Genomic DNA, 24,110 nt, shown 5'->3' with positions numbered 1-24,110 from the left:
GGTCCGATAGCACAGAATAACTGAAATTTCTCAATTCAACCTAGCCCACAAGCCTTCGAAACAAATTTCCAACATCCAAAATTTCCTATAAGATCAGAAGTTCGCATCTACATACCGTATAAGTCTGAACAAGCTATACCAAAATTCGTAACCATAACTCAAATACTCAAATTCAAATACCGCATAGCTCGAATGCTCGAAGCAATGATTTCAAATCACAGTATCGGCTCAAATCAACCCAGTGCCGGTAATAAATCTCATATCAGACAAAACCTCGTTCTAAAACCTTCGTACACTGTCGATGATGAAAGAAACATACCGAATTCCTAACCATTCATTAGACCAATAGGTCATGGAGCTCCTATTCCTTCTACAAGAACTATAGCCAATTTCAAAGCCGACTTCCGATATTATCCTCCCAATTATACCACAATCAAATCCGATAGCATCCATTCTAGGCCCAATGATCTCGTCTCATCCAACAAGACCACTCTAGTGACATGACATATCAATACAATCTAAAGCCACAACCCGTGCAATCCGTGCACGGGATAGCAACATTCCAACTGTACCCAACCGTAACAATGACCCAAAATTTAACAACGTGAAAGATCCTTCAAAACATTCACACTCGAGACCGTACATCACATCAACACGAAAATCAAGCACCCAATGGCCTTCCTTTACATTTCAAGAAAACACTTCTCGTCACATTCACATTGTCTTAACACCTCCCGCAGTTACGTCATACTCACCAGAAAGCCATTCTACTGCCCATTGAGCCACAAATTCTACTCGTAGGGATATTATCGGACATATGAGTCCAAATGTATATGTTACAACTGATTTTATCGAGCCTAAGCTGCGGTCTAACCATGGCCTCAAGTCCTCCAGACTGGCCCACCACCACAAGCCAGCAATGCACAACTGATACCGAGCGCTCACATGCGCATACAAATGCGTGGAAGGAATTCAAAGAGTTACACTTCAAGCTAAATCAATACCGCACGAAAAGAATTCAAGAATGTGAAATTTTCCTAAAGGTTCTGCAGCCTCTCGAAGATAAGTACAGATGTCTCCGTAACGATCCGCAAGACTCTACTAAACCCGCTCATAACTCGAGAGACCTATGTAACCTAGGCTCTAATACCAACTTGTCACGACCCAAAATCTAACCATAGTCGTGATGGCGCCTATCGTGTTACAAGGCAAGCCTACTTCCCAAAATATTACTACTAAACCGATTATAAGAATTTAATAAAACAATACCAACATTTAAATTTTTCATAAACTAAATCAACTCTAATTATAATATAGAAAAATACGGAAACGAGCCCCAAACATCGGAGTGTCACTAAGTCATGAGCGTCTAAATCTATGAACTAAGAAATAAAGTTGTCTAACTGTCAATACAATCCAAAAGAATAAATGATAAAAGGAGTGAAAAGGTCTTGCGGTCGCTAGCAGCCACCTTGCAGTCTCCAACAATAGCCGGCCTGAACTCAACGATCGCCGCGCTCTAACTCACCTGGATCTGCACATAAAGTGCAGGGTGTAGCATGAGTACAACCACCTCAGCACGTAACAGAAATAACTAAGGAACTGAGCAGTAGTGACGAGCTAAGTAAAATTGTCCAATTATTCATTTTCATAATATAAAATAAATAGAAATAAATAGGTAAATTCCATAACTCAGTAAATGCCACAAGGAAGCATAACAGATAAATGCAGCAACAACACAAATAAATACAACCTCACAGCAATGTCACTCCATCACTCATCACTCGCACACATCACTCAACACTCTGCGCTCACTGGGGGTGTGTACAGATTTCGGAGGGGCTCCCAAAGCCCAAGCACTAAGCACGGATCACTCACGTGCCATCATATCAATGACTGGATCCGCACGGTCAACTCACATGCTACGCGGACAACTCACGTGCTATGGTATCTATACCTGGACCCGCACGGTCAACTCACGTGCTATGCGGACAACTCACGCGCTATGGTATTAATATCCTCACAACCAGGCCCTCGGCCTCACTCAATCATGTACCTCACTAGTCTCACCATCACCAACAAATAAGGGAACACAACCCACATCAAATATCACCTCTATTAGCAAATAATAAGAACTGAGGTAAACATGTACAATAATTACTATGACTAAGTACAAATAATGTGAGCATGAATAAAGCCCAAGCATGATCTCTATCATGAAGGCAAACAAGTTCAAAAACAACTAAACACATAACCACAAATAATAGCCATTAGGCCTTACAGTCTCACAGGACGGACCAAGTCTCAATCCCTCGCGGTGCACACCCACACGCTTGTCACCTAGCGTGGGTATCACTTCCAAACAATCACGTGATGTCAAATCTCCGGGTTTATACCCTCAAAGCAAGAGTTAAAACTGTTACTTACCTTAACAGCATAAAACTCCTACTCCGGGATGCCCTCGTCTCTGAAATCGGTCTCCAAATACTCTGAATCTGTGCACAATTAGCACAATACCATCAATATACGCTAATGGAATGAATTCCACAAGTAAAACTATCAAATTAGACCAAAACCCAAAGTTGGCTCAAACCCGGCCCTCGGGCCCACGTCTCGAAATCCGACAAAATTTACAAAACTAGAAAGCCTATTCACTCATGAGTCTAACCATACCAAATTCATCAAAATCAGACTCCGTTTGGTCTCTCAAATCCTCAAATTAAACTCTTAAAAATTCCAAGCCCTAACCCCTCATTTTCACTAATTACAATGATTAAACAATGGAGAATCACCGTATATACAAGTATTAGGGCTCAAGTAACTTACCTCAATGAAACCCCCTTGGTTCCCTCTTCAAATATCTCCCAAAAGCTCCAAAAACCGAATAGAAATGGTGAAGAATGCACCAAAATTCGCGAAGTATGCAGTATGTACCCTCTGCCCAGGCTTCTCGCACCTGCGGCCTTTTCTCGCACCCGCGCGACCGCATCTGCAGTTCAAGGAGCCGCACCTGCGCAACTCACTTAATTCTCCAGCTTCCACACTTGCGGACACCTTTCTCGCACCTGCGGACTCGCACCTGCAGTCCCAGGTGCGCATATGCGAAAGTCACTTAGACGCCAAGTTTCGCACCTGCGGATGCCCCTTCGCACCTGCGGGCTCGCCGGTATGATCCTCTCTTCCGCACCTGCGCTCAATGACAGGCCTCCATTTCCCGAAACTGCGACATGCCATCCGCACCTGCGATCATCGCACCTGCGGCTCACAATCCGCAGGTGCGGCCACACTAGTAGCCTTACACCAGCAGCTTCCAGCTGCATTTCTCAACTTCGACAAATCCGTTAATCACCCGGAATCACCCCGAGGCCCTCGGGACCTCAATCAAAAATACAAACAAGTCATATATCAACATATCAACTTAGGCGAATCTTGCAATCACTCAAAATAATATCAAATCATCAAATTACCCTCGGATTCAAGCCTAAGAACTTCTAAATTTTCAAATTCAGCAACCGATGCCGAAACCAACCAAACCATGTCCGAATGACTTCAAATTTTGCACACACATCACAAATTACACTACGAACCTACTCCAACTTCTAGAATTTCATTCTGACCCCGATATCAAATTTTTTCACTACCGACCGAAATCGCCAAATTTTCAATTTCGCCAATTCAACCCTAATTTTACCACAGACCTCCAAATCACATTCCGGACGCACTCCTAAGTCAAAAATCACCTAACAGAGCTAACGGAACCATCAGAATTCAAATCTGAGATCGTTTACACATAGGTCAACATCCGATTGACTTTTCCAACTTAAGTTTCTACTTAAGAGACTAAGTATCTCAATTCACTCTGAAACTACTCCGATACCGAACCAACTAACCCGATATAACATAATATAGCTGAATAACATAAAAAGAAGTAGAAATAGAAAAAACAGGGTTATAACTCTCGAAACGACTGACCGGATCATTACAGAAATACTTAAAAATCTTAAATTAGTTACATATACTCATGTCAGGAGAAGAGAGTCTATAGAGTCTTGATCCGTCTATTTCCATGACAGAGATTTCACAAGGTCCATACATGCTTCCACTGAACAAACGTCTCAACTGTTGCGTACCAACGAGCTGATTAGTTCGAAATTTACTGAACACCCTCGGTACATGAATTTCTTGGAAGTTCAATTTTTTTTAACTGACAATATATAATTTTGTTACACCATTATGCTTCATCAATTTTTTTTTGTTACACCATTATGTTAAGTTACATGTAACCATATGTAACTGTTTAAAACAAGCATGATCTTACAACCTGAAAAGTAGAGTAAATAACTTACAATAAGAGGTCGAATTACACTGTTAACATTTTTTACACTGTGAGTATATATAGCTTAGACCGTACTATTATTTTCCCTCAAGAACTACCTTTTAATCCACTTTCGTGGCGCTAAATGTTAGTCCAATATCAATCATTTGAATTTGACGTGCTTATCTTTGTTCATAGACTAAGCGTAGAACAATCACACACTTCCTTTTTCTACTTTCTTATCTGCTTGCACTATTATAGCATTAGCTGATCAGCCCAACCAACCATTATGCAGTGCTCATTTTCTTCCTTTCTATATCAGTATCCATTTAGCATATTGTTATATGGCTGAAATTATATTACCTTAATAATATGCATATTCATAATACAAAGCAGATAAACTTTATAAATTTGCGATCTTCCTAGCAATTGTTCTGAGAATTTGAAGGGTTTAATAGATGGCTTTCTATGGATACAATGGTGATGATGGTGAGTGCCAATTCACTCCTTATTTCAATGCCCCTTATGATTATGATGCTTTTCCAATTCAGTCTTCCATATCATATTCTTCCTATGGCTATAGCAACTCAGAGCAAATTGAGCAGAGTACTAATTACAATTACTACTACACTAAAATGCATCCACAATTAAGTTAGTCTGTGCACAGTTCTACTGAGCCAAAACTTATCCAATATGAAAAGGCTGCTAATTCTTTGGAGACAAGATATGCAATCTCTTATTCAACTAAAGAACACGATGACACTCTTTTTGAAAAATATGATCCAACCCCTTATGGTGGTGGCCATGACATGGCTCAAACCAATAATTCAATCCTAAGTGTATAATTAGTTTTTTCTAAGGTTCTTCCTAAACATGATTGTGCAAAAGGATGGAACAATAATACCTTTTTGTATTATATCATTTTCTCCCAATGTTGTGGCTATTACTTTTGGCGAGCATTTATAATAGGTTTCATGATACTCTTAATGTTGGATTTTGTAATGTTGTTGTAAGAAGCACTGATTGTTCATAGTATTTTGAGATGCTCTTCGTTTCGTGATTTTACATTTTACTGTGTGGTAGCAACTTACCAATATTAATTCTTGTTTTCTTACTCAACTAATATGAACTTTTTTTAACAGATAAAGGCCCTGAAGTTGGAAGAATCTTTCATAAAAATAGTTCCGAGCAATTTGAAGCAGCTAGAATTGTTGAAGACCAAGGGAAATCTATTTTGTTTTATTAGGAGTTGTGGTCGTCATCTGTACAAATTACTATTTTACTTTCTCTTTAATTTTTTGTTTTCTTTAAGGAATTGAAAAAAAAGGATCGTGCAATTTGGATGTAATATATATTATTGCTACTTTGATTAGTTCTCTATAATTAAAAAAGATATTTTATGTCAATATTGACTTCATTCTTTGTATGATTTCGAATTCGTGTAATATATTTATTACTTAAAATTTCACATTAGTGAAGGAAAATTTTGTTTTTTAAAAAGTATGTCGTTGAATGTACATAGAATTAACGAATGGAATTCTGGTCACCAAACACTAACAACGACTGAAAATTAGCTACTGTTAGTGAAGTTTTTAATGACTGGACGACATGTAACGATGGAAAAATCCCCTCGCTAATGTTGGTATAACAAATGGATTCCTTGCCATCGTTAAAAGAGTTTTTACGACGGGATTAAAATTCAGCAGTTTACCTTTAACGACGGAGGCACTAACGACCCGTGACAACCGGTTTTTACCCCATCGTAATTGACAGATAACGACCGGATTTGGAGTTTTGACGATCGAATTTCCCATCGCTAAAGACCTATTTTCCTGTAGTGTTGATAAATGCTTTTCAATGATGAAATTGCCGATTTGACCTATGGTAGCACACTTTGCACATGCCTACACTTTAGCATCTCATTTATACCAGTCCAGGAGCATGAGAATCTTATTTCATTCATCACATACATGTATACATATTTTATTGCTTCTGTATGATATGTTTGGACTGGAGGCATGTCACCATGCCAGGCGGATTATATTATTGGCACATGAGTTGTCCGTGCAGCACGTGAGTTGTCCGTACGAATCCATATATTGACATTATTAGCACGTGAATTGTCCGTGCAGCACGTGAGTTATCCGTGCAGTACGTGAGTTGTCCGTGCAACGTGTGAATACGGATCCACCCCCTAGGGTCACCCTCTCAAGTATCTCTCTTGATGGTGTACTCGCAATTATTGAGAATATTGATCAGTGGTTTGGAACAGATATAGAAAGTTGAGAGAATTTGGCCAGTGTTGTTTTGGATTTTGCATTTTCTTGATCATTTATCTGATTTAACTGCTTATCAGCTATACATGCCATGATACTGTCGGAGTAGAGTACTTGAGAAATGGTACAGATGCACACACGGATGTTTTCTCACGAAACTTGAAGAGTTAGTATTCAATATTCTTCTGTGTCGGTTTAAATGATGGAACAACATAGGTGATAACTAGTATCGTTAATAATTTATGCTTCGCTTACCTTGCCGTATTTATTTACAATACTTATTGAGTTGGTTATACTCATACTACACTCTGCACTTCATTTGTAGATCCAGGTACTTCCGGACATGAAGGCTGCTAGTGTTGGAGCTTACCCAGTTCGGAGACTATTGTTAGAGCTTATTCAGTTCAGAGACTCTCCTCCTTTTTCGTTTAGTTTTATTTATACTGTTCTACATCTTAGACAGTGTTTCAGTATTCAGACCATGTTATTGTATAGATGCTCATGTAATCAGTGACACTCGAATTTTGAGGGATATTGTATTGAGTCACGATATTTTTCTTATCAGTATTTATGAGATTTTACTCTTGAACTTATATTACCATGTTTCCAAATTAAAGATGCGTGGTTTATTGTGATTGTCAGCTTGCCTAGTATTGCGATAGGCGCCATCATGACCTGTGATATTTGGGTCGTGAAAGTTATTGGCTACTCAAGGTGGAATAGGACAGAGCAATTAATTGAATGAAATCATACAAAATAAATTAAAGGATATAATTTGAAAGAACATAATTCATCCACTCATAAACTAATTTGTACAACTCTTTGGAGGCTACAAGATATAGCTTAGTCAAGTCTAGGTTTCTCAACAAACAAATATACAAGGAACAATTATACGTAATAGGAGGGGGATCCTAAAATTTTAAGTCTAAAGGATCATCCCGTGCAACATAAATAATACTTTACAACAGTACGAGGGTTGCTCATATTATCCAGCAAGCACAAACTATCATCTCTTGCTACCCGATTACTATCTTTAAATTGTTTACCTAAAGCGTACTAATTCAATTCTAAGTCGTGCCCTACACATTCCTACCCGTCACATGCCTATGGTCCAGGAGGTATTGGACCACTATATAGGTAGCTCTAGACTCAATCTAGGCTGCTCAAAATTAAAAGACTAGGTGCCACATAGTTGAAACAGATAGGACTTCATGTAAAATACAATTAGCAATAAGGGGTTCATGTTTACCTCCACAAATAGACTTACATGAATGTCAATAGACTAACAATTTACAGTGATGGGGTAACGGTAGAAGGGATAGGTGAAAGGTCTTATGAACATGCTCTTCTTGTTGTAAAATTAAGGCGGACAATTGTGGACTACCGTGTTTGAATTAGCTAGACCTAAGTCATGGTTTTTATGTGAGCATGTGAATGGCCAGTGATTGACCGAGTTTAGGACTCAAAATAGACTTTGTTTGTTAAGTCATATAGGCAGGATTTCTGGATGATTGTGTTTAGACTGTTTTTAAATACAAAGCAGTTGAGTGATGCAAATTCTTATTTACAGACCCTATCGTTATGATCTCTAGGCGGGTAACATAGTTGAGGGACATATTGGCGTATGAAGTCATAATTACTTAACATTGAGTCCTATAGGCATGTTGTCTATTAGCAAGTAATGTGAAGAAATAAAACAAGACGAACAAATAGTAAGCGAGGTCAATTGGGTCCTATAGTCATATTTTCTAGATAAGTTATGAATCGCATAGGCAGTATTAAATTAACAGTTAATTAGATTCCTAAATCATGATTCCTAAGTCGTTTGTTTTACAAGTTATTACAGGCCCAAAATGAAATAACTACAGACCCAATTACAACTATATAGTAACCCAGTAACACATCTGGGCCTTGAAGTAGGCATAAACTTTACAACGGATGGTAGGCCCAAAATTCCAGATCTTGGCAGTGTATTTGGGATCCAAACTCCAAACATGGCCCAACAGACAAAGCCCAAATGACAAGGACAATCATTTTGTTTACCCATGATCATTAACTACCAACGGGAACACAAAGACACAAGTGACAGCATATGCCAAACCAAACCAACCACACAACCTCAAATTCTAGGCTGAAGCATATACACATCTTGTTTTCAATACTACAACTAGCAAGAATTTCTAAATAACTTCCCAAAGACACAGGAACAGGAACACATTTGAGAGTCACATGAATATTCCAACATACATATACACATAGGTCCAAAACATTTACTATGGCTTTCCAAATATGTCATATAATGACAATATAACCAAGGTAGACTTCTAGAATAATCAGGACTTAATCATAAGGAGCATAACACATAGGCGTCTTTTACAGGAAAACAACTAAGTATGAAGGTTCATGGCAGGCATGGTCATAAACTAATTCTAAGGAAACTAGCAATTAGGAATCCATACATGAATGACTTGGCATGGGAATATAAGGAAGACATGCTCGAAACTGGTCTTGTAGTGAAATAGAAGTTTCCTATTATGAAAGTTTAAAGTAAACGAACTGGTGGACATGGTTCAATGGGTGTGACAAATAGTTAGCAGGTATTCACTTAGTTTCCAAACATGAGAGACTTAACATATTCGAGATTCTTGGCAAATATCAATCTTCACAAGAAGATCTTAAAAATCTAAAGCAAGGCATGGATATGAACTTAGAAAATACAAACTTCAAGGCTGACATAAGCATGACAAATCAGGCAAAACCTAAGAAGGTCAGAAATTATTCTAATCAAATGCACATGGCGAGGACAACCCACTCATGTTGAAGCCCACCCTAAAGTTTCGGACTTGAGAAAATTTGATACGAAAGAACATGAAACTGCAGAACAACATTAGAAAAAATAAGACTATAGTAGAGCATACAACGATAGAATAATATTTGAGTTCAGATTGTAGGGGAGACTAAATCATGCTTGTTCGTAAGAGTTCAAACAATATTGGCACACAGAACACACACTTAAGTAGAAAGGAAAATAAATATTTTAAGAGTCTAGACACTAACCAATTGCAAATTAAGAGTACAATAGAACAAGTGAGTGAAAGAGAGTTGTGATCGAAAGTCCGTATTAGGAGAATTGGGGGGGGGGGGGGGTTATATAGTGAAATATTGGTAACCACATAAGGAAAGAAGCCAATCACACCAAAAATAAGGAAAACATGTCGCATGCAACCCAATTTCATATCGGATTAGGGCTAAATTATACACAAAAAATCAATTGAGAAATACCAACGAACTGGACTATTAGGGGAGTGAAGAATTCTCCCTAAACTTATCAAGACACGATTCTGTATAGAATCAAGAGTCGAAATCGCGTTTGAATCTTCACGCCAATGCTTGCCATGTTCAGGCAAGTATCATTAGACTTCTCGTATAAGAACTTTCCATAAACAGACAAGTAACATAGAGTAAGGAACCTATAATACGATAGTATCATACGGTAATCACAAATCGGCTCCAATCTATCAAAGAAAAAAAGTTTTTCCATGTCGGCTATGATTTTGGAGGTGAGGGGAAGAGAGTTCGAGGGAGGTTGAACGGAAAAATGTGGATTAGGGTTTGGGGTATGAGGATATAAAGAGACGGAAAGGTCTATTGTGGATCGTTGATCTTAAGAGATCAACGGTTGAGATTTTAAGTGTGAAAGCGGGCGGGGGATAGTTCAACCGACCGCGTATTTGGGCTTAGGGGTCGTTTGGCTTTGGGTATGGGTGATTGGGCCTGAGATTTGGGCCAAATTTGTTCCAAAATTTGGACCTATATTAGGCCAAGATTTGAAAACACGAAAATTATTTAAAAATAAAATAAAATAAAATTGTTATAAAGTTATTAAAAACTGTTGTTTTGAAATTAACAGTTTTAAAATCATAGACTATAATTGTAAAAATATAAAAATGTTATTTTGACCTACATATAACAATAAATATAACTATTTAAAAATATTGGCTATTATTAGAAATGATATGAAAATGCAAATATAATATATAAAATGGTGTAAAATATAATAAAATATGCATTTAGATGTAAATAATTAATTTAGACAATTAATCACTTAGAAATAATTTTAAGGGAGTAATTAATAAATATTTACTAATTAAAATATCAAAATCAATCTAAAGAGCTTTAAAAAATGAAATAAAAGTATTTGTATGAAACTTTCGTAATAATAATTTGACAAAAGTATGAACGATCGATATTAAAATATGTCATGGGGGTAGTAATGAAAGGAAATATTCTGCAAATAATATTTAAAAAATATATAGAAAAATATTATAAAATATACGGGCTAAGTGGAAAACATGAGGGCAAAATTGAGTATCAACATGTATTCTACGTCAGGTCGGATTTGTCTACCCAACACAGTTATTGTGGAGGGGTATGTTATTGGTTGGAGTGCATCTTATTCGTGTTCTGATGTGTTCCATGTGTTACTCTTCTATGTCGTGATGAGTTGTGAGATTCTCGACTATTTATACACATAATGCGGTTTTGTTTGGGCTTTGTGACTAAATTCGAGTGAGTTGGCTCCTGGTGTGTTGAATGGTTGATTGCGCCTTGGTTATGGTCTTCCTGTTTGTGGTATATAGTGATATTCGTTTCTCCATGGTTAGGTTCATGCGTTTCGCTTGTTTGTTGATTGGTACGCATATGGTTGTTGATTGTGCAAATCATGGATCGAGGAATTCCAGATGGACCAGTGTTTGGATTGGATCATGCGTCGTAGCGAAATTATGTCGAGATATGATCCTTGTGCTTATTTAGTGTGTTTTGTTTCTCCTTTGTGTGACAGGTTCATAGCATTGCGCCTTCTGTTTCCATCATTGGGTATATTTGAGTTATTGTTCTTTGTTGCATGGATTGCATGGTTTGTGGCACTAGGTGGCATTGGTGTGATAGGTTGGTTGAGTAGCTTGTACTGGTTGAGGTGAGGTTGTTGGACCTGAAATGAGTGTCATTAGATTTGATTAAGGATTGTTAGGAAGAATAGTATCACTAGTCAACTATGATTTTTGTTTATGGTTCTTGTCAGGCAAGAGAGCTCCATGACTTGTTGATGTGATGGTGGTTATGAGTTTCTGCATATTCCATTCATCATTGGCAGTGTACGATGATTTGGAACAAGGTTTTTTTATAGGAGGTTAGATATCGATACCAGGTTTGCTATTTGAGCAGCTATGGTGGTCGGAAGCTATTGCTATATGTATCTGAGTTAAGTGAAATATCATGTGATTATACTAGGGATATAGTTACGACTTGATACAGCTTGATTCAGACTTATACATCATATAGATGCGAGAATCGGGTCTTATAATGAATTTCGAAAGTTGGAGATCGGGTTGTGAGCCAGTGTTAAAGTTAAGATCTTCGGTTATATTGTGTTGTTAGACTTATATGGATTGGAAAGACATGAGATAACCCATGGGCATTGTCATGGAGAACTTATACAGTGATTTGATGGCTTTGTGAAGACTATTGGCATGTTTGAGGACGAACATATGTTTAAGTAGGGGAAAATGTAATGACCCGACCGGTCATTTTTAGCTTTAGCATTCCATTCGGTGATTTGAGACTTTGAGTAGCTTCATATGATGTATTATGACTTGAGTAGATGGTCGGTTTTGGTTTTCGAGTTGTTAGGGATTGATTTGGAAGAGTGAGTCTTGATTTGGAAGCTTTAAGTTGGAAGAGTTGACTAAGGTTTGACTTTTGAGTAAATGAACTCGGAATCAGGTTTTGATTATTCCGATAGGTTCGTATGATGATTTTAGACTTGTACGTATGTTTGGATTTGGTTTTGGAGGTTCCTAGAAGAATTAGACACTATTTGTCGAAAGCTGGCAATTTGAAGAACTTAAGAGTTCTTAAGTTGTACCAAGAGTTGACTCTGATGTTATTGGACTCTAATTGGCGTTCCTAGACTTTGGATAGGTCTATATAGTTGAATTGAGCTTGTGTGCAAAGTTTGTAAGTAATCTGAAGTGTTTAAGTATGATGCAGACACTCTTTTAAATGAATAAAGATTTGACAACTTAAGAGAAATTCTATTCGGTTTAAGCCTCGATTCTTTGTTATGATGTTCATGTGTGTATTTTGAGGCTTTGGATAAGTTTGAATAATGTATTTTTACTTGTTGGTATGACTGGATTGGGTCCCGAGGGTCTCAAGTGTGTTTTGGATCATTGGTTGAGAAACTAGTTAAGTATTTGGAGTTTGACCATGATTAGTATCGGGTCAGAGCAACCTTTTCGGTATTTTGAGTGTGCAAGCAGGTTTGTAACGTATTTTATGATTGAAATGCATATATGGTTTGTGTTCGGGAGGTTCTGAATGAGTTTTGAGTGCTAAAACGATGATTTTCTTATTGCTGATTTTTTTCTGGTGTAAATAATTACAAAAATGTTATTTATGTCCATGAAATTTTCAGACTTTCTTTAAGATTTCAAAACATCATATCTCCCTCGTTTTAAGGCAAAATTAGGTGATTCAAAAGGCTGTCATGAGTGTAATCTCGCAAGGATCATGTTGGGCTTATCAAATATGAGTTTTGGGATTATCTAGGATCTGATTCGGGTTGGGAAACTGCTGCATTTTACTTCTTTCAAAATTTAGTTACTTTTTCTTACAAGGTTTTAGAGCTCGGTTTTGGGGTGATGTTGGGGAGAATTTTCACTTCTTGGACTGGGATAAGTATTTTATGATTCCAACCTCGATTTTAGTCGTTGATTTATGATTTGAATTGGAGAAATTGAGTACTTTAGTAAATAATTTTGTAAAACATAAATTGATGATTTGAAGGCCGATTTGAGGTTGGAATTAGATAATTTTGGTATGGTTGGACTTATATCGAAATAGGTGTTCGGAATTTGTGAGTTTTTTGTGGTTCCTGGGTGCCGGGCCGGGGTTGACTTTTTGATTTTAGTTAAAGTTTTTAACTTCACTAATCAGAATTGGTTTCTCTTGCATTGTTTGATAGTATTATGACATTTTGCATTAGATTTGAGCCGAGCGGAGGTAAACTTTAAAGGAAAAGCTATTTTTGAGTGATGAATTGGCCTAATTGAGGTAAGTATCTTGCCTTACTTTGTATAGGTGAAACTTTTCCATAGGATTTGGTCTGATTGCACTATTTGAATTGTGTAAAAGTCGTGTACATAAGGTGACGAGGGTGAACATTGGCTTATATATGGTATTTGATCGGTTTAGGCTCTTAGGTTATTTATATATATTTAATTAAAATTGTTATTTCATGGAATATATTTCATTGTTAAGTTTATTCCATCCGTTTCATTGTGTTATCGTTAAAATTCTTGAACACATTGTTGTTGAGCCGTGGGCGATGTGTGGCTTCGATCGGATTAGACCGAAGGCTATTAATATGCCTTTATGTGATAGTGAACTTTATTTCAAACATGTTGAAATCACTTTATGACTACTTGGTCATACTCATTATATTTATTTAGCCGTATTCATACTTTATATAATTGAATACCCCTCCGCTATTAAGATTATTTGCAATGCCCTTGTGCACTATTATCGGAAGTTGTGAGATTATATCTCAATGTGACTTGGTATCACTGTTGTGATATTGTGGCACTTGGTGTTGTTATTTTGTGGTATCATGGCACTTGTTGACATATTGAGCGGATTGATTGGGGGTGTCAGCACGAGATTTTGCGGTGTGATTGTGTCTATTATTATGCGCGTGGGGTGAAATAAGGGTGGCATTATCTCGGGCTTCCCACATGGCAAAATAAGGGTGGCTATATACGCATGTGGCAAAATAAAAGTGTCATATCATATTTATGTGCACATGCGGTGTACTAAGGTTGGCTATATGGGGATGTTATATGATGGCCTAGGGGCGTGTTGTTGATGTAAGATGAGTATCCAAGTTGTTGTTTTTGACTTCCTTGTGTAAGTCATGTATCTTACATGATTTATTGTGTTATTCCTAATGTGCTACATGGTGTCTCTGATATTACTTGATGATTTGAGTTGTGATAGTACACTTGCTCATGCATACACCGTAACATGTCATGTATACCAGTCCAGGAGTATGAAACTTGATGTTCATATCTCATGTACATGTATTCTTGTATATCTTCTTTCTCTGCGATATGATTTGGACATGTAGCGTGTGACCACGCTAGGTGGTTGTGATATTGGCAAGTGAATTATACATGCAACACGTGAGTTGTCCATGGGGTTGTGACTTATATTATGGCACGAGATCTTTGTCATGCGAGGGTGATTGATAATGAGGGCTCGAGGTGCCATGTGTATAAGATTCGTGATTTGTGACTTGAGAATTTTGGCTATGAGGTGTGGTGCCTCAGGGTGACTCCTATTGTAAATCCTGTGTCTGAACAGTTTGGTGGTTAGAATTGTCATTGTTTTTCCTTAATTGCTCCCATTTATATTTTATTTGTGCCTTGATTATTTTGTTGTTTCGTCACATGATTACTCTTTGTTTTCATTTATTTATTTTGTTTTCTGTTGTTAGATTTATATTAATATTTTGCACAGGTTATTTGATTAGTGAGTGTCTTGACTTGAACCTCGTCACTACTACACCGAGGTTAGCCTTGATACTTACTAAGTACCCTTGTGGTGTACTCATAATACGCTTCTGCACATTTTGTGCAGATCCAGGTACTTCATATAATGTTGCTTTTGAGGGATGTGCTTGTGCGGTTGGAGACTTCATAACAATAGCTTAAGCTATTGTTTAAATTGTGATCCAAAATAGTATTATATTTTAGAATATCTTCTGTCCTCTCCATAGAGCTTATGACTCTATATTACCGGGTTTTGGGATTGTGAAAGTTGTATTATGATATTGGCTATGTTTTGGGCCATTTTTCTTAGTTTTATTTAATATTAAATTGTTATTTCCTGTCTGAGGTTGTTGTGTGATAGGCTTACCTAGTCGTAGAGACTAGGTGCCATCACGATCCCTAAGGTGGGATTTCGGGATCGTGATTCGAATGCGCTCAATCCTCTTAGCAATCTCAACTACATGAGTGAAAGAAGTCTCAGTCTCGACCTCTCTAGCCATTTGAAGTCTAATACTATAGGTGTGCCCCTCTATGAATATCCGCAAATCTTGTCTGATACGGGGTGACTGTTATACCACCCTGCAGAAGATGCTCAAACTAGATGCGTAGCTCATCTCTCTAAGTGAGTGGGATGTACTTCCCCAAGAACAACTATGAAAGCTGGGCCCAAGTAAGAGGAGATGATCCTACTGGCCTACCTATCTCATAAGTGTGCCACCACCTCTTGGATGAACCGTGCATATGAAAGATAGGGAAATCAGCTCTGTTGGACTCAACAAGTCCCAAATTGTGCAAAATATCATGGCATTGATCCAAGAACTCCTGAGAATCTTCTGAAGGAGCACCACTAAAGTGAGGAGGAAATAACTTTAGGAACTTCACAATCCTCTTCATCTCATCAGCTGACATCACGGGTCTAACCTCCGGCTATGCTGCAACCATAAGTTGAACGCCCTAACTGGTAACGCTCCTGGGTTCTGATATCCCTGATCCATCAGCTCCGGAGTACGAGTAGTTAATTCAGAGCTCTTCCCCCGGCCTGAGAAGCGGTTGGTGCCATAGGATGCACACATGCATGATCCATCTCCATAACGCCAACCATACAGACCAAGGTATCATGACGCACTGTAGTAGCAATAAATCCCTTTGGAAAGTGTGTTAGCACCCCTCGCTCATCCTGAACTGGAATCTCATCATTTGAGGCTCAAATGGCGCTGCTCTAGCACGATCATGAGTAGCTGTAGGTGCTGCTGCACATGCCCTGGGTTGGTTTTATGACACAACTCCCATACGAACCGCGACAATGCCTAACACTACTTGCCAGGCAAGCCAACAGTCACATACTAACTAAACTTTGACTAAACATGGTTTGATAAAATTAATAGCAAAAATATCGTAATTCTTTCATAAAAACAATAACAAAACTACTATAACCATCCCCAAAATCTGGTGTCAACGAGTACATGAGTACTACTGAGTATTAAAATATAAACCAAATCTGTAGTACAACTGTCTGAACAATAGAACAGAAATAAAAAAAATAAGGGAAAAAGATTCAATGTCTACGGACATCATAGCAGCTACTTCGATGTTTCCAAATACTGGCACCAACATGGATCTAGAAATCACCACGTCCAAATGTACCTGGATCTGCACACAAAGTACAGAGTGTAGTATGAGTACAACCAAACTCATGTACTCAATAAGTAACCAAACTAACCTTGGGCTAAGAGCAGTGACGAGCTAAGAAGAAGACAGTCAAAACCAATATAAATGACAACACGGATATAATGATGACAATAGCAATAAGTAACTCAAAGTAGTTATCAAAATCTACTCGTTCATATATCATACGAATTTAGACATGCTTTCAAGTATAACAAGTAGAGCACAACACTGATAAGAACATGTCAGTTACAACTAGCATGAGAAATAATACATCTCTATGCCTACATGTCAAGTATGCATGTCAATTGAATGATTTCATGGTGATAACCCTAGATACTCTCACTCTCAACATACCTAAGCTGTCTAACGCAAATACCCACCTCATCACACACACAACCACTCAGCATTATACGAGTTCCTAGCATCAATGCCCCTGTTACGTTTCGCATTTTCGTACGTTAAAGTTTCGTCGTCAGCTAATCGACGTAGACTCGGGGATGAGATTTAACTTGAGTTTATAAGCATTCATGCTATTTATAACAGGTGATAAGTAAGTGTCGTAAAGGTTAAAGGGTAAGCGAATCAAAGAGAATGAATTTCGTAGAAGGTTGTTGATTTAGGATAAAATACGGTCCGAGCTATAATACCCGGTATTTATGGACTAATGCCATACAAGGTACCCCATGACCACGATAGTAGGGTACATAAATTGTATTAAAAGTGAGTAGTATTTTAAGTAATTTGAGATAATTCTTAATTATGTAGATTATTGATTAATGGAGGAATTAGCAAGTTAATTAAAATTAGTAGGTAATTAATTAACAATCTTTGGATAATTAAAGAACCCCAATGGGGCAGCACCCCCTCCCATGTAATGACTCTTACAAGAGAGTGAAAGGTGACACATTTAAGGGTGTTATGTGACACCAAGCTCGAAATGTGGGGCCCACACCCATTAAAGTATAAGACCCCTCCAAATTCAAGAGAGGTGCATATAATAATAGTAATGAAGCTTCCATTGCTTGAACGAGATTAGCTACTGAAGTGTTATTTTCTTGAAAGCACAATCTTATATCTCCAAATAGCAATATCTAAGAGAAGCATTTGAAATGTTTCAGTAGATTTACATGTTTACTGTTTACATTACGAAGCCCTCTAATTTATCTCAAGTAATCACGTACCTAGGTATGAAATATAAGAACGACCAGTGAAAATCTAGTTGATCACACATAAGTAACGTGAGATTTCATAGCATCTTAAACAATTCAACAATAATATCATACGAAGTTTTTCCTACTCCAATCTTGCCGTCACGTGTTTTGTCACAATTAACGTGTGTTAGAGGGATTGTCAAGAGAATCGACTCTGGTATGTTAAGGCTATCCCTTCTTTCTTTTTGGCATGACACACACGATACAAACGAAACGAGCAAATTCACAACTTCCATAAATGACTCTATTCATAGAAGTATTAGAGGTGCCTATGTTCTTGAATTCCCATGTAACTTATTATTACATATTCTGTTCACCGGTCTCAGAAAAATACGTAGTTGATAAAGTTTATCCGAAAGGTATATTTATCTTATTAACCTATTTTTATGCATTTCATTCATTTATACATGTACATTGACCCATGACCAGATGGCGTTATATACGCGTATATATATGTATATGGGATATGGGAAAAGGTTACGGCGTTATATACGCAGTACCACCTGATCAGCTGGTATATGTTGATGATTTTACCCACAGTGGACGAGATGATATGATGGGATGCCCTCAGAGGCTTGATGATGTTATGTACACCTATATCTATGCATGACACGACATTTATGCACACGTGCATGACATTATAAATATTTCAGGATTTACAAAGTGATTTAGTTTTATAGGCGGAATTCTTTATTCCATGTTTCATCTATGTCTGATATGTACTAATTTTTATGCCTTACATACTCAATACATTATTCGTACTGATGCCCTATTTCCCGGGGCTTGCATTTCATGCCCGCAGGTGTAGGTAGACAAGCTGACGGTCCCCCTCCTTAGGATCCTTGATCAGCGAGAGTTGGTGTGCTCCATTTGATCCAGAGCTGCTTTTGGTCTGGGTACGATATGTTTGTATATATATATGGGTATGATGGGGGCCAGTCCCATCCTTGTACAGTTGTATATTCTAATAGAGGTCTGTAGACAGTAATGTATAGTTGGTTAGTATGTGGCTTTGTCGGCTTCTAGTTTTGGATATATAGCTGTCTATAGAAGCCTTGTCAGCTCGCCCTACGTATTCCGAACGTATATGTATATATGTCTTTTGGACAGGTTTTCCTCATGCATGTTATTCTCGTAATTTAGTAGATATTATTCATGTTGATATATTAGTCGCATGCTTAAGGGTGTTCGACAGGTAGGACTCAGGCACCTGTCGGGGCCCATCGGTTTGGGTCGTGACAAAAGTGGTATCAGAGCAGTTTTGTCCTAGGGTTGTCTACAGACCGTGTCTAGTAGAGTCTTGTTTATAGGTGTGTTATGCACCACACTTATAGATAGGAGTCTAAAGGACATATAGGATGTTGTCCTCTCTTTTTATCTTAGATCGTGCGATATAGGAATTCATGTTCCTAACAATATGTTACGTTTTCAGTGATGCCTACGAAGACCACAGCCGCCAGAAGGGCAAGTCCGTGGTTGGTGAGACTACTAGTCGAGCGCCATGAGTTACCAGGGCTCAGGGAGAGTCTCATAGTGAGATTCCATCTCAGACTTCAGATACCTCGCCTTCTCCAGAAGAGCTCCAAGGGGCACCAGCTCCAGCGCCCGCCCCTGTACGTCCAGCTCCTCAGCCAGATGCACCGAGTCAGGAGATGAGAGATACTATTCAGCTATTAACTCGATTAGTAGCCGCACACGCTTGATGTCAAGAAGTAGGTATTGGTCATGTAGATAGGGCCATCAGTGCGAGGGTTCATGATTTCATTAATTTGGACCCTCCGGTATTCACTGGAGCAGATCCAAATGAGGACCCTCAGGTATTTATCGATAGGATGCAGAGAATTTGAGGGTAATGAAGGCCACTGCGACTGAGTCAGTTGAGCTAGCTTCCTATAGACATCAAGATGCTGCAGTTAATTGGTACGAGTCTTGGGAATTGTCCAGAGGTAAAGATGCCCCTCCAACAGTATGGCAGGAGTTTACAGAAGCTTTTCTTCATCATTATCGGCCACATGAGCTTAGACGGGCCAGAGTTGATATAGTCTTGACCCTTCGACAAGGTAACATGAGTGTTCGGGAGTACAGTCTTCAGCTTGATTTGTTGGCTAGGTATGCTCCCACAGTTGTATCTAAGATGGAGGATCGGGTTCACCGGTTCGTGATGGGGTTAGAGCCGCACTTGCTTAACGATTGTATGTTGGTCTCACTTCATCCAGACATGGATATTTCTCCTATTCAGGCATACACTCAGGGTGTAGAGGAGCGCAAGCAGAAGTAGAGGGCCGATCGTGAGCATGATAGGGCCCAGAATAAGAGAACGAGGTCTTCGGGTCCTTCTAGTGAGTTTTGGGGTGGTTAGAGACAACATTACTCGAGGTATCCAACCCAGCCATCGGCTAACGCACCCCCTCAGTTTGGCGGTAAGAGATTTGATCGTTCCACATATTTAGGGCCAGGTCAAAATTCTAGGGCCTCAAGTTCTCAGTATAGAGGCGAGTCAAGTCAGATGAGGCCGCCCTTGCCGTGATGTGCTTAGTGTGGTAAGAAGCATGCCGGGCAATGCCGTATGGGGTTGGGTGTTTGTTATACTTGGGGTTATCTTGGCCACGTTTTGAGGGATTGTCCGACGAGAGGTGATGCAAGCATAGCTTTGTCTGCAGGATCTGTAGCTGGTTCGTCATCATTAGTACACAGACCTGGGTAAGGTTCACAAGCACCAATGGGTCGTGGTAGAGGCAGAGGCAGAACATCTAGCTCGAGCGGTCCTCAAAACCATATTTATGCATTAGTAGGATGACATGATCAAGAATCATCACCCGATGTTATTACAGGTATACTATCAGTCTCCTCATACGATGTATATGCACTGATTGACCTAATACTCTTGGGTTTTGACGGCCTGCATAGCCTGGTTGAGTTAGAGGGGTTCAGTCCTGACGGTTTGGTTTTGTGGCTGAGGGTATGAAACCTCAAATTATGTGTTGTGTGATTAGTAATGAGGTGACACACATGCTAGATGACGGGCGTGTGGGCGTGCACCCTGTGAATTGTGATTCCATTGTTTCCATGGCACTGTATAGTGGCCCTATTTTCGTTGATATTTGTGTTTTCACCATGTGATAAAGTAACTGAGCTGTCAATCATGCTAGATATCATGTTTAGACTTTATGCTGATATTGTTAGGACCCATAGAGGTCATTGCTTGCTGTCATCTCACTAATTTCATTGATATTTCGTATTCAGTCATATTTATACATTCATATCATATCTCAGTCTCAGTTGTTACTTATTGATTCATCATATCATTGTTCTGGGTCAGTTTTCATGACATTGTGAGCCCGTGGGTGAGACTGGAGAGATTAATGACTGAGTGAGGCTAAGAGCCTGATTATGAGTGACAGTTATGGGATCGGGCTGCACGTCACAGCGGTTATATTGATGATTATGATAGCGCTTGGGCTGCAGGAGTCCCTCCGGAGTCTGTAACACACCCCTAGTGAGCGCGGATAATACAATTGAGGGATGGATTTCTCTATACATGGATTTGTCCGAAGTACTTACTACCTGGAGATGGATTTCTCCACAGGGTTGGATTGCCCTTTTTCCTCGGTATTGGGTGACTTATAGTCAGTGTTGTATATGTTTCGGGATGGATTTCCCTGGGACGTATGAGCCATATACATTACCGAGTGGTTGAGCATGATGAGTGGAAAGTGAGAAGCAGTGAGATTGAGTACTCTGAGAGTGTAAGTACATGATTCATCTCTGAGATACATGGCATTGGCATGCACACATGATATACATGTATAGAGATGCATTTTTTCTCATGTTGTACGGTATCACGTCATTCATGACTTTTACACACATTGATATGTGAGCATAGAGAGGTATTTCACACTTGCCATCTGGAAAGGAAATGAAACATCTTACTTATTTTGGAAAGGATTTTTGGAAAAAATTACAGTTTTCAAACTATCTCATACTTTTTGATGATTTCGGTAAAGGATTAGGGTTTTCACTGTTATTCTTGAAAAGAAAAACTATTTTTGGGGGACGAGCATGGGCTCGGGAGGGTTATTGATTTCATGGTAGTTGTACCCAGTTCAGTATCCTTGGAAGATATCGGTATGGAATTCCACACGTGTGTTATCTTTTGTGAGCAAGTTAACTATTGCATGGTTTTGATGATGTTTCTACGAAGAGTTCTACTTACTACCCGGTAGAAGGTCGAATATGCGATTGTGGCTGATAATTTGGAATGTTCATGAAAAGTTTAACAAGAGACTACGAGAAATTTGGCAGGTTGACGATTCGAGATCATGGTAATTTAGAAGGAGGAATCTTGGTGGGTTCTACATTTATGTGATTGTAGTTTACAGCTATGTGGGGGAGCCCACCGTCTACGATTGGATCACGTGGTTGTCTGCTTGTGCAGTTTCTGGTTATCGGTGCATTTGTGGATTATTTATGACTAAGAAAAGAAAACTTTAGGGGTAATTCGAGCAAATAGTTTGATGAATGTGTGCTATATTTTGCCTTATTGATTCATGTGCAGGTTTTGGGAAGACTCAGAGTTTATGCTTCTTGTGGATGTGATGTACAAGGAAAAGAATTATTCTGTTTGCTTCTTTGGGAGTGTTCATGTGCTAACAGAGCATTGTAATTTAATTATATTCGGGACTAGGTCAGAGTGGGTGACTCTCAATAGTGGTTCTAATAGGTTCAAGGATGTAAGCGTTGTGTCTAAGGATTTTGGGTTTGTTGTGTGACTGAAGACCAGGATTATGCAGAAGAGTGTGAAGAATGCTTGGGGAAGTTTCTATGTTATCATCGGGTATGTGGGGTAGTATTGAAGGAATAAGAGAAACAGCTTCAGATTCGCGGAATGTCTTGCAGAATGGATGTACAAGTTGGAGATGCTATTGCACGCTTGAGGAGGGTATGAGATGGTTCATGGGAATTGAGACGATGTGGTCTCGTGATTCGGGGTCACTCAGGATGAGTGATGAGTGTGTTCGTTATGTTTTTAAATGGAGCTATTATTATTTTTAAGGCAAGTCAAGAGTAAATTGAAAGAAGTTGGGTTGGTTAGTAATGGTTAGAATCAGCATGATTGTGGCAATGATCAGTTCCTTCGGCGTGTTAAGTTATACAAGTGGTTTGTGGTTGTACGTGTGGGCTTGACAGCCACCATAATTTGATTGATTTGGGAGGTATTTGATTCAAATGGCCTTGTTATGTGAAAATGGATCCTGGAAGAGCTATGGCGGTTTAGACCACAACTTGAGGTTTCCATTTTCTATGGTTATGGGAATTCAGTTGCATGTTGCAATGAGTTAAGTAAAAGGTTTCTAGCCAATGGAGTGCTTATTCCACTAGTAGTTCAGGGTTATGATGAATTCTGGTACTCTCGCGTAGCGGCATGATAGGTGCAGTGAGCGTCATGGGAATATGAGGTTGAGGATCAAGGTTGAGGCTCGGTGTTGATAAGAATGTCTCGATCTCGGATGAGCAGGGAAGAATTCAGATGTTTCGAGTAAGCTGGCATTATCTTTAGTGTCACCTCAGAACGGTGTCCTGTGTTAGAGGGTGCAGACTTTGCTACTTGGTACGGAAGGTCGTGGGAGCGTATCCCACGGAAAAATTGTATAAGTGTGTCATGTTAGTCATTTGATTATTAGAGATTTAAATCAGGTATGGAGATTTTGGTACTATCTCCAATGGGAGAGGTTATGATAGGGAGGTTCTGTATTCCTTTAGTTATGGACTGTGTGAGTTTGTTCCAGATTCGATAGATGCTCTTATGTGTCATGAAAAGGGGTATTGTGGATCCTTGGAAGGTTATTAGCCCAATATGGGATAAGCAAAATCGGCTTGAGGTCCTCTATTAGATTTACATTAGATCAGATGTGTTCATTCAGCATAATACTACTTATGGAGGAGTCTTCGAGTGTTGGGTGTTATTCCTATCATCAGTTATTCTCTATAATACTCAATTATGCCATGTGGGTTGTGAGATGGCTTGATT

At 38.8% G+C, this 24,110-nt stretch overlaps 1 long non-coding RNA gene across 1 annotated transcript; it reads left to right on the top strand.

The window, feature by feature from the left end:
- The first annotated feature begins 4,664 nt into the window (after positions 1 to 4,664).
- Positions 4,665 to 5,721, top strand: LOC107805631 (uncharacterized). Its single transcript, XR_001652463.2, has 2 exons — positions 4,665 to 4,804; positions 5,458 to 5,721. It is a non-coding gene; the product is annotated as an uncharacterized LOC107805631 (long non-coding RNA).
- Positions 5,722 to 24,110: the final 18,389 nt, after the last annotated feature.

This window comes from Nicotiana tabacum, chromosome 21 (assembly GCF_000715075.1).
Source record: "Nicotiana tabacum cultivar K326 chromosome 21, ASM71507v2, whole genome shotgun sequence".
NCBI lineage: Eukaryota > Viridiplantae > Streptophyta > Magnoliopsida > Solanales > Solanaceae > Nicotiana > Nicotiana tabacum.
Note: the sequence above shows the minus strand (reverse complement) of the source record. Positions and strands in the feature narration are given on the sequence as shown.